This window comes from Ambystoma mexicanum, chromosome 4q (genome assembly GCF_040938575.1).
Source record: "Ambystoma mexicanum isolate Mex_15411 chromosome 4q, UKY_AmexF1_1, whole genome shotgun sequence".
In the NCBI taxonomy this organism is placed as follows: Eukaryota; Metazoa; Chordata; class Amphibia; order Caudata; family Ambystomatidae; genus Ambystoma; species Ambystoma mexicanum.
The window spans coordinates 901,032,772-901,045,046 of NC_090928.1; the positions used below are offsets into that span (position 1 = coordinate 901,032,772).

Here is a 12,275-nt window from a genome sequence, read left to right on the forward strand (position 1 = left end):
CTAATTATATCTTTCTTTTGTGTACATCTGAAATTTTACTGCACTTTGATTGGCTTACTATGCGTATTACTTGATATGATAGTGCGTGTCGCACTGAACAGCCGCATTGTAATATTTATGATTGTACCTGTATGAGATGTGAACAACAATAATGTTTTCAAAAAAAGAATTAAAAACACAAACAAAGGGAGCAGCGGGATACCCTGACACAGCTAAACAGGAGAAGAAGGGAAACTCAGGGAAGCAAAGTAACCTTCTCGAGCCCCCAAGAAAGAAACCAAGGAAGATGGGTCTGGGACCCGCTCTGAATGAAGATTACCATTGTCGGTCATCTTTAAAGTCGCAATACTTTGCAGGCTAGTGACACACGTGTGCAACACTATCCCAGGAGAACCTTACGTGTTTGGGACCTGTACCCCAGAGATTTAAGCGCAAGGTGAGAGAAGAAGAGACCAGGGCAAGGGAGGCATCCTCCCTGGTGTTGTGAGAACTGCATGAGAGAAGTCAAGAGAAGAAAGACACTCTCTTGACATTGTAAATAGCCTAAAGAAAGCCAGGGGAAGGAGATAATTCCCTTTGTTGTCTGTAACCACAATGAGAAGGCTGAGTGAGACCAAGAGAAGGAAACCATTCACTCGGGGTCAACATTTTGAGTTGGAACTTTACTTTCCTTTGACGCACATAACTTTATTTCGAAGGGATTGTGTCCTCCGACATATTCCTCAGCGTCCGTTGCTCAGTTCCGTTTTTCCGCGCTTACTCAATGCCTCGGAATACCGTTGCTTAGTCAGATTAATCCTATTTACCTCGAGTTATTCGATCTGTACTCAATGGCTTCCTCGTCGGAACCGACAACTCCTCGATCCGGCTTCAGGAAATGTCGAGATTGTGGGAAAAAGATGTCATTGACCGATCCTCACAGAATTTGTCTGTGGTGTTTGGGAGCTGAACACCATTGTTCGGAGTGCGAGGACTGTATGTCCATGACAGCTAAGGCCCTGAAGGAGCGTAGGGGGAAGCTGGAGAAAGGTAAGACTTTTAAAGCTTCTTCTTCGTCGACGAAGTCGAGACATTCGTCTCCTCGTCACCATTCGCGCTCCAGGTCTCGGAGTGGGTCTCATCACTCCTCGAGATCGAAGCACTCGAAGAGGAGACGTCGAAGACCCCCTTCTCCGTCTTTCTCTTCCTCTGTTTCGCCAAAAAGAATCCCTTGCCCCACGAAACATAGTTCCCGGGCTGAATGGGAGGAATTCCGAAAAAATATGATGAGCGTCGTTTCCGAGGCCAATAATGACAAGTTCGGCACCCTCTGCCTTGGAAATGGGATTTACTCCCTTTATGAGTTCAGAACAATTGAGAACTATATCCTCAATTTTAGAAGAGGGTGATTTGTCTGAACAGGAAGACACATTTGAGTTACAGGGACCTGTAACCCCAGTTAGAGAGGAATTTTCCTCTGAAGAGCGCAGATTAAAGGATCTTCATGATTCTTTACATGAGGCAAGTGGGTTAGACACTTCCCCTGAGGTGGAGTTTGCTAAGCCAGACCCGGGGGAGCATGCTGAAACCCCCTACAGAGCCTTAATGGCCAGGATTACAGAGTTCATGGGGTGGTCTGCACCTTCACAATCTTTCCAACAAGATGACCTCACGGATATTCTTGACAAAGGCCCACAGGAGGATCCTGTGGTGCCTTTTCATAAAGCTCTTCAGAGAAAGATCATGACAAACTGGGAAACCCCAGATGTAGTACCAGCAGTAAATAGAAAACTGTCTACAAAGTACAGGGTATCTTCTACAGACCCAGAGTTTTTGTCTAAACACCCATCCCCAGAAAGTCTGGTGGTACAGGCAGCATCCTCTACCGATGTCAAGACGGCTTATCCTACCGTCCCACAGGACAGGGACGATAAAAAATATGATGCTATGGCAAAGAAAGTCTTTTCAGCATGTAGCATGGCGTTAAAATCTGTTAATGCTACTTGCACCCTTGCTAGGTTCAGCCATACACTTTGGGAGTGTGCTTCTACAGCGGCTGACTGCATCCCGGAGGGAGAAGAAAGGGATGCGTTCCTGAATATTATACAGGACGGTAAAGACGCTATGTGCGAATCCCTCCAGACGGGCATTGATTCGGCTGACAGTATCAGCAGAGCAATGGCGGCAAGTACATCAACCAGGAGATTCGCTTGGTTGAGAAAGTCGGGTTTTGCCCCAGATGTGCAAGCCAGGCTCTTGAACATGCCATTCGATGGCTCTTCTTTGTTCGGGAAAAAGGCGGATGACAGTTTAGACAGTTTAGACAGCAAACTTCAAAAGCAGCAGCAAAATCCCTAGGAGCTGCAATCCGTCAGACTCCTTTTCGTCCCACAGGAACCTCTGCGAGGGGCAAGTCCTTTCGCTTCTACTCCGCATTCGGAAGAGGTAGAGGACGACCGGCTCAAAGGGGTCAAAGAAGAACTACCCGAGGTGGACGGGGTAGATATTCAAAAGCCGCAGCAACAGCAGGTGCCTCTTTACCATCGGCATCTGCATCAGCCGCCCCAAAACCACTCTGAGGACTTCCCTCACAGGACACCTGTAGGAGGCAGGTTGACTCAACATCTGGCGGTATGGCAGGCTATCACGTCAGATGCTTGGACATTGGAAACAGTTGCCCAAGGTTACTGCCTGCCTTTTCTACGTATACCTCAGAGTCATCCACCGGGGATCAGCTCTCAGAAAGCTCCAGATCCGCTCCTCTTGCAGGAAATTTGGGACCTGCTAGAGAAAGGTGCCATAGAACCGGTACCTGTAGCGGAGAGGAACAAGGGCTGGTACTCCCCTTACTTTCTCATTCCAAAGAAAGACGGAGGACTGAGACCCATCTTGGACTTGCGAGAATTGAACAAATTCCTCAGAAAAGACAAATTCAAGATGGTCACTCTTTCTCAGATCCTCCAGGCCCTTCAGTTCCAGGACTGGTTGGTATCTCTGGACCTTCAGGACGCTTATTTCCATGTGCCTATCCATCTCAAACACAGGAAATACCTGAGGTTCGCAATTGGCAACTCTCACTATCAATTTCAAGTGCTGCCATTTGGGCTGACCTCCGCCCCGAGGGTCTTCACCAAGTTAATGTCGGTAGTGGCTGCAAGTCTAAGGAGGGAAGGGATTCACGTCTACCCCAACCTGGACGATTGGTTGATCAGGGCTGTTTCTCCGGAACAAGCTCAGATCCAGCTAAATCACGTGTGCCACTTCCTTCACAGACTGGGCTTCTCCCTCAATTTAAAGAAGTCACAAATGATACCATCGCAGAGACTCCAGTTCATAGGAGCGATCCTGGATACTTCCCTGGGAAAAGCCTCGCCACCAGAGGTGAGGGCTCAAGATATTCTACAGATGGTTACCAAGTTCCAGCATGCCCAACGTCTCCCAGCCTTCGACTTTTTGAGGTTGCTAGGCCTCATGGCATCCTGCATTTTCTTAGTGCCAGAGGCTCGCCTGAGAATGAGATCCCTCCAGTGGGCACTGAGGACTCAGTGGTCACAATTCTCAGGGAGAATGACAGATCTTCTTCAGGTTCCCGGCAGGGTGGCTCGAGACCTTCAGTGGTGGGCCTGTCAGGAGAACATTGTGAAAGGAGAACAGTTTTGGCAACCCTGGCCGGAGATAACAGTAGTCACGGATGCCTCACTCACGGGGTGGGGAGCCCACGCCAACGACTTGACAATCAGCGGTCGTTGGTCTCCATCGGAGTCCAGACTACACATCAACCTGTTAGAGCTGAGAGCCATCAGACTTGCGCTGAAGGCGTTCCTGCCAGCTGTACAAGGGAAGAACGTCCTGATAATGACGGACAACACGGTGGCCATGCATTACCTCAACAAAAGAGGAGGCGTAGGATCCCTACCCCTGTGCAGAGAGGCGATGCAGCTCTGGTTTTGGGCAATCCAAGAAGGAATCTCTCTATCAGCAGTTCACCTAGCCGGAGAGAAGAACTTGACAGCGGACGCTCTGAGCAGGCAGAACACAGTCTCCCACGAGTGGGAGCTAGCTCAGGAAGTCCTTCAAGAGATCTTCGCCCTTTGGGGAACCCCTCAGGTAGATCTGTTCGCCACCAGCCTAAACAGGAAATGCGACCTGTTCTGCTCAAGGGAATTTCCCCCAAGAGGAGCTCTGGGAGACGCGTTCATAGTGGACTGGGAGTTTCCGCTTCTGTACGCGTTCCCACCGGTCCCTGTCATTCCTCAAATGATCAGGAGGTTGAGAAGATTCCGGCGAACCATGATCCTAATTGCCCCGGATTGGGCCAGGAGAACGTGGTACCCGGACCTTCTAGACTTGTCCATCTGCCCTCCAATTCGACTTCCACTCAGAGAGAACCTACTCTCACAGAAGAGAGGTCAGGTTCTCCATCCAGACATCAAAACCCTCAACCTTCACGCTTGGCTTCTGAAAGGCTGAGGTACAAGGATTGGGACCTCCCTGATGATGTTATGGAGGTGTTGCTTTCGGCAAGGAGGCCAGCAACAAAGTCTTTATACCGCTGCCGTTGGAACAGATTTTGCAGCTGGTGTAGAGAACAGAATATCAACCCTTTTTAATGTGGTACACCAACGGTTTTGTCCTTCCTACTATATTTGGCAAATTCAGGCCTTCAAGTTGGCACCATTAAGGGCTATCTCGCAGCGGTATCCATCTTTAAGCGTACTGCGGAAGAACCATCCTATTTCAAATTACCCTTGGTAATACAGTTTCTAAAGGGGTTAACCAATGTTTATCCCCCAAGACCATTCCAAGTTCCCCTATGGGATTTAAACTTAGTACTAACTTTCCTGATGGGTACACCTTTCAAACCTCTCCATTCTTGTTCGTTAAGATTCCTTACCCTTAAAACTGTTTTATTAATAGCACTTACATCTGCTAGAAGGGTGAGCGAATTACAAGCTCTTTCTTGTAAACCCCCTCATACTATATTTCACAAAGACAAAGTTGTCCTGCAAGTGAAGCCTAATTTCCTCCCAAAGGTGGTTTCTGAATTCCATATCACTCAGAAGATTACCCTACCATCTTTCTATCCTCCTCCTCACCCGGGGAAAGAGGAAGAGAGGTTACACAGGCTAGACCCTAGGAGGGCTTTAAGTTTTTACATTAGTAGACTAGCCAGGATAAGACAGGCAGACCAGCTGTTTGTAGGTTACACAGGTCACAAGCTGGGGTTACCAATAACTAAGCAAACCATTTCCAGATGGATCATTCTAGCCATTCTGGAATGTTATAAACTGGCAGGGAAGGAGCCCCCTCAAAACCTTAGGGCTCACTCGACCAGAGGTATTGAAGCTTCATCGGCCCTCAAAAGAGGCGTGCCGGTTAAAGACATATGTGCGGCCGCTACATGGTCGTCTGTCCATACCTTTACACGTTTTTACAATCTGGATTCCTCCTCCAGTCAAGAGACTAGGTTTGGAAGGGCTGTACTGCATTCTATTCATCAATAGAAGACAGCGTGAAGTCAGTACTCCCTCCTCCGATAATAGAATACTGCTATGGGAGCCTATCTAAGATGAGGAATACGTCGGAGGACACAATCCCTTCGAAGAACAAGTTACTTCTTACCTTGTAACGTTCTTTCGACGGGATGTTCCTCCGACGTATTCCTCATCGACCCTCCCATCCATACCCGCAGTTCTACTTCCCTTGTTGTTGCAGCTTACGCTCCTTCAGGGTGATTAGTTAGTCCAGAAAGTATTATTGTGGGCTACAAAACGGAACTGAGCAACGGACGCTGCGCGTGACCTTTATAGGCAGGATGACCTCGACGTCGATACGGCGGCTGTTGAAGGACATCGACTCGGAGGACGTCGACGCGCAGCGCCCTCTAGAGAAAAAATTTTCCGAGGCCAGCAGAGCTGGAAGGAGATATCTAAGATGAGGAATACGTCGGAGGAACATCCCGTCGAAAGAATGTTACAAGGTAAGAAGTAACTTGTTCTTCTGTTGAACTTTGTTTATTTTTGCACCATTTGGAACTTTGTGTTTTGAACTTTGAGACGACGACTCTGCTGAGCAGACAGCCCCTTTGCACCTTGTATTTAGTTACTAGTGTGAGGGTGAGAGTTAGGGTTCTGACACAACGATGGACTTACCTTTATTTTTGACATCCTGACAACCCCTTTTAAGATTTGTGTTGAGGCAGGGAATCCCCTCCTAGCAGCAGGGCTAGTGAGTTTGTTATATTCGTAGGTATGAAGGGTATCCAAAAGAAAACATAGGTAAGCCGCAGGTATTTTCTTCAGCATACTTTAATCAGGTTACAAGATTCATCAGGTGACATCAAGTACATCAGGCGAAGGGGGAAGTACAGCGGGGAGCCCACTGGCTCCCACCACCCAGGCTACATATTCCAACTGCACTGGGTAGAATCACCTTCAACCTCAAACATTCCAGAAACTTGCATAACATTCCATTCATGACATCACTCCCTGCATTCACACACCATGCACTCAGGGAACAAGCAAGAAAACCAGTCATAACACACCTCATTCCGTTACACCACAAAAGGCACACTTTGCAACCAGACAGCACCGCACACACACCATACACCTGCACACCTGACACATGCACATCCGCTTAGCCGGCAGGGAGATGGCTTCCCACCAGGCGTAACTAACCCACAGGTAGCGGCACCACACCAACATTGCAACAACCCACAACCACCACAAACAATCACACAAACACCTTCCACCCACCACTGCCACTGGTGGGTCACCAGAACTGCCCCCCTGGAGCACTACCTACCCCACATTGGGCCAACAAACTTACTTATTGTATCATATTTGTTAAGACTGCTCCCCTGGGGGACCAGGTCTTGCCTGCCTGTAACCACCTTCTTGTAACTACGTACCCAGATGCCTCAGGGCAAGGTTGCACTATACAAATAAATAAATACAAATACAATCCGAACCATCATGAACTAATAACACCTCCCGTCTACCACTGCCGAGCCCCTGGGCTGCCACCCCAAAGCACAATCTGTCCCTATATGGACTGGCACGTGGCCCGCTACACCTCTACAAAATCAGAGCTAACTAATGTCACAGGCCATTCCAACCAGGTGACACATGGGCTGGCTGCATACTTGAACACAACTATCCCAGACAAACATTCTCACCTGACACACACTCAGCACTCACACATTCAAGCAACTGACCTGCACAGCAGAATCAACTTGATCAACAAACGCCCAAACAACCAGAATCCCACAGTGTTTGCCAGACACACAGAGCCTCCTACGCCAACCTCTGCTGAGAGCACTGCCCACAAGCAGACCAGCTGAACACAGGCACAAAAGAGATGGTGTGTATCTGAAAGGCACAGGAAACCCCACTCTCTAGTTTGGGGTATTAGCGTAATAGTTTATCTCAGAAAGAAAATACATTTACTCTGTGAATTTAATCACGATTTAATTTGCACTCGAGCAGTTATTTATTTAACATAGCAGGAATAAATTTAAAAATCATCCTATTAGGTCATTCATGCATTCATCCACATCCATACAGCATCCATCTATACACTTGTGCAAAACATCAATAAGTACAAGATAAAAACACATAACAAATATAGCAATTCATAAACAATTCATTTAGTATACAAAATGTTTTTGTGCAAAACAACACATAGTGCTTGGCCACAATGGATTTTATAAGTGGTCAGCAATTGGAATCGGCCAGAAAAGGAGGGGAGAGATCTTCACAAATGGCCTTATCCTGGGTTTCTCTACCGGTTTCGACGTATTAACGTTGTTTTTGTTGAGTCTTCATCAGGGGATTACAAATAATTGTCTTAGCCACAGCACCAAGAATCAATCCATTGTTGTGTGTATATGGGACTAGGGGCATTGTCATACAATTGGGCAATGTTCAGATGGGAGATCCTGCGTAGTAGTATCGGAGTATCTTGGCTGGTCCAGTCCTCCTGAAGACTTTGTGGAGGATGATCTAACTGATATCTTGGATCAAGGTCCGTCCTCTGACCTAGTTTTGCCATTTCATCTCACCTTGCAGAAAAGGGTCGCTGCTGCTTGGCAGTCCCCAAAGTCTCTTCCGGCTGTTAATAAATCTTTGTCAAAGAAATACTGCCCTTCCGTTAGCGACCCCAGCTATTTATCTACTCACCCCTCTCCCAAGAGTTTGGTGGTTCATGCGGCTACGGCCACCTCGAGGCAGGGGGCGTACCCTACCATCCCTCCGGATAGGGACGACAAGCGCTTCGACGGTTGGGCCCGGAACGTTTTTTCTGCTGGGAGCATGGCCTTGAACTCGGCCAACTCCACTTGTGCCTTGGCAAGGTTTTCACACACTCTGTGGAACTATGTTTCTCTAGCTGCTGAGCATATTCCCGAGGGGGAAGAAAGGGATGGGTTCCTTGCTCTCGTGCAAGACGGCAAGGATGCCATGTGCGAATCCCTTCAGTCGGGTTTGGATACGGCCGACAGTGTTAGCCGCTCCATGGCTGCGTGCACTATTATACGCAGATTTGCGTGGTTGCAGAAGTCGGGTTTTGCTCCAGATGTGCAGGTCCGTCTTCTCAACATGCCCTTTGATGGCACACACTTGTTTGGCAGCAAGGCTGACGAGAGCCATGAGAGGTTGCAGACCTCGAAAGCTGCAGCTAAATCTTTAAGCGCAGCTGTGCGTCAACCTCTGCCTTTCGTCCTAGGGAACAGCAATGGAGGGGAGGTTCTTTTCGTTACTACTCCTCCTTTGGTAGAACGAGAAAGGCCGCCAGTCAAAGGGGCCAGCAAAAAGGTACCCGTGGTGGTAGGGGAAATCGTGGTGCCAAAGCCGCTCAGGCACCTGCCTCTTTGCCTTCAGGCACTGCCGCAGTCCCTTTCAAACAGTCATGAGGCCATGTCCCATGATTCGCCGGTTGGGGGCAGACTGTCTCAGTATCTCGAAGAATGGCGAGCCATTACTTCAGATGCATGGGTTCTGGATACCATTGCCCAGGGCTACTGTCTTCCCTTAGCGGCCTCACGACAATCCACCGGGGAAACTCTCTTTGAAGCTTCCGGATCTGCTCCTTGCGCAGGAAATCTTGACCCTCCTGGAGAAAGGCGCTATAAAACTGGTGCCTGTAGCAGAGAGAAACAAGGGATGGTGTTCCCCTTATTTTGTGATTCCAAAGAAAGACGGGGGATTGAGACACATCATGGACTTGCGTTGGTTGAACAATCTTCTCAGGAAGGACACGTTCAAGATGGTTACTCTTTCTCAAGTCCTCCAGGCCCTTCAATTGCAGGATTGGTTGCTGTCTCTGGGCCTACAGGATGCTTACTTTCATGTGCCGATTCATCCAAAGCACATAAAGTACCTGAGGTTTGCGGCTGGTGACTCGCACTTTCAGTTTCGGGTTCTGCCATTCGGATTGACCTCTGCCCGAGGGTCTTCACCAAGCTAATGGTGGTGGTGGCAGCGTACCTCAGGCGAGGGGGGATTCACGTCTACCCCTACCTGGACAACTGGCTGATCCGGGCGCTCTCCGAGCAGGTGTTGGATCACCTCGGTCTCACCTGCCGCACCCTCCACAGGCTGGGCTTCTCCGCGAATTTCAAGAAGTCGCATCTGACACCTTCCCAACCGCTCCAATACATCAGGGCTGCATGTTTCTGGTGCCAGAGGCCAGGCTGTGGATGAGATCCCTGCAATGGGTCCTCAAGATGCAGTGGTCGCATGTCTCAGGCGAGATGTTGGATCCTGTTCAGATTCCACTCTCGGTCTCCCAGGATCTTCTGTGGTGGGCCAACAAAGGGAACCTGATGAGGGGAGGAACTGTTTTGGCAACCGTGGCCGTAGGTGACGGTAGTGACATATGCTTCCCTCAGAGGATGGGATGCTCATGCCAATGACTTGACCGCCAGCGGTCGTTGCTCTCTGTCGGAGTCCAAACTCCACATCAATCTGTTAGAGCTGAGGGCCAACAGGCTAGCCCTGAAGGCGTTTTTGCTGTCTGTACGGGGGGAAGAGTGTCCTGATCATGACGGACAACACAGTGGGTATGCATTACCTCAACGAAAAAGGGGGGGGTAGAGTCACTCCCATTGTGCAGAGAGGCAATGCAGCTCTGGTTCTGGGCCATCCAGCAGGACATTTCGATCTCAGCAGTTCATCTGGCCGGAGACGAAAATGCGACAGCGGACACTCTGAGCAGGCAGAGCACAATCTCTCGAGTGGGAGTTGGCTCAGGAAGTCCTTCAGGAGATCTTTGCCCTTTGGGGAACCCCGCAAGTGGATCTCTTCGCCACCAGTGTCAACTGGAAGTGCGAGAGATCCTGCTCAAGGGAATTTCCTCCAAGAGAAGTCTCATGAGACACGTTCGTAATGGATTGGTCATTCCCACTGCTGTACGCGTTTCCTCCAGTCCTCGTCATTCCTCAAGGGTTGTTGAGGTCACGTAGGTTTGGTTCCCACATGATCCTCATTGCTCCGGATTGGGCCAGGAGAGCGTGGTACCTGGACCTTAACTGTCTATCTGCCCTCCACGCCGTCTTCCCTACCGAGAGGATCCGCTCTCGCGGGGAGGTCAGGTTCTCCATCCAGAGGTCAAAACTCTCAACCTTCACGCTTGGTATCTGAAAGGTTGAGGTACAGGGATTGGGACCTCCCGGATGATGCGATGGAGGTGTTGCTTTCGGCGAGGTGGCCTGCAACAAAATCCCTGTACCGTTGCTGTTGGCATAAGTTCTGCGACTGGTGCAGAGGTCACAATGTGGATCCTTTTCAGTGTTCCATTCCTATGGTTTTGTCTTTTTTGCTTTCTTTGGCCCACAGGGGCCTTCAAGTTGGTACCATTAAGGGTTACCTGGCGGTGCTGTCTATCTTTAAGCGCTCGTCTGAAGAATTTTCTTACTTTCAGATTCCTTAGATTTCTCAGTTTCTTAAAGGACTGACTAATGTGTTCCCGCCGTCCCCTTTCCAGGTGCCGGTTTGGGACTTCAATTTGGTTTTGAAATTTCTCATGGGTGCTCCGTTTGAACCTTTGTACTCCTGCCCTTTGAGATAACTGTCCTTCAAAACTGTGTTCTTGGTTGCGGTTACTTCCGCTCGCAGAGTGAGTGAATTGTAGGCACTTTCATCTATGCCACCCTTTACTGTGTTTCACAGGGACAGGGTTGTACTGCGTGTACGTCCCTCCTTTCTATCTAAGGTAGTATCTGAATATCATTTGAGTCAAAAGGTGGTTCTTCCATCTTTTTACCCTCCTCCTCATCCTGGTAAGGAAGAGGAGCGACTCCATCGGTTGGATCCTAGGAGAGCTCTGCCCTTTTCCATTTCTAGGATTTCAAGGGTCAGAGTGGACGATCAACTCTTTGTAGGATATGCTGGACACCGTTTGGGCCAGGCTGTTACGAAGCAGACCTTGTCCAGGTGGATTATCCTCACTATTACAGAGTGTTACCGATTGGCGGGTAAGGACTCTCCTGAAGGGTTGCGAGCTCATTCCACTAGCACTACACTCCAGCGAGAGGTGTTCCTATTAGGAAAATGTGTGATGCCGCTACATGGGCTTCAATCCACACCTTTGTCAAACATTATTACCTGGATACAATACATGGTCAGGATATGTACTTTGGGAAGGCAGTTCTTTATTCCGCAATCTAATTGGGTACTCTAAATTCTTTTCCCTCCTCCATTTACTGGTACTGCTTTGGGAGTCTGTCAAAGATGTGGAATACGTTGGAGGACTCAATCCATTCGAAGAACAAGTTACTTAACAACTGGTAACGTTCGTTTGACTGGATGGTCCTCCAACATATTCCACATCGCCCTCCCAGCCTGCCCCTCTGGAGAATTTCCTATGCGATCGCAGCTTACGTTTTCGCAAGGCTATGTGCAGTCAAGCAGGCATGAGACTGGTGCCACACATTCTGGAGGAAAAAACTTAAACTGAGGCTACGGGTGCCATGCGTCCTATTTATAACATCCGGTGAACCGCCCTCGACGGAGGCCTTCGAAGGATATCGACCCGACGTCATCGACGCAGGACACCCTCTGCTGAAAAATGTTCTGAAGTGCACAGCTATCAAAGATGTGGAATACGTTGGAGGAACATCCAGTCGAAAGAACGTTACCAGTTGTCAAGTAACTTGTTCTACTGGTAAGTCATTTCTCAGTTTCCAATGACACAAAACCATACAAGCACATTATAAAACTCAATAACATAAAATAACTAAAGCAACGCCAGTAACAGAACGTGTTATTGAACTAATCTACACTAGTAATATGGTTGAT

The 12,275-nt window shown here is 48.8% G+C and overlaps 1 protein-coding gene across 3 annotated transcripts in view; it reads left to right on the plus strand.

Annotated features, from left to right (window-relative positions):
* The window catches only part of THADA (THADA armadillo repeat containing), a 2,999,906-nt gene that overhangs the window by 1,605,414 nt on the left and 1,382,217 nt on the right, over window positions 1-12,275 (plus strand). The window lies entirely within an intron of this gene.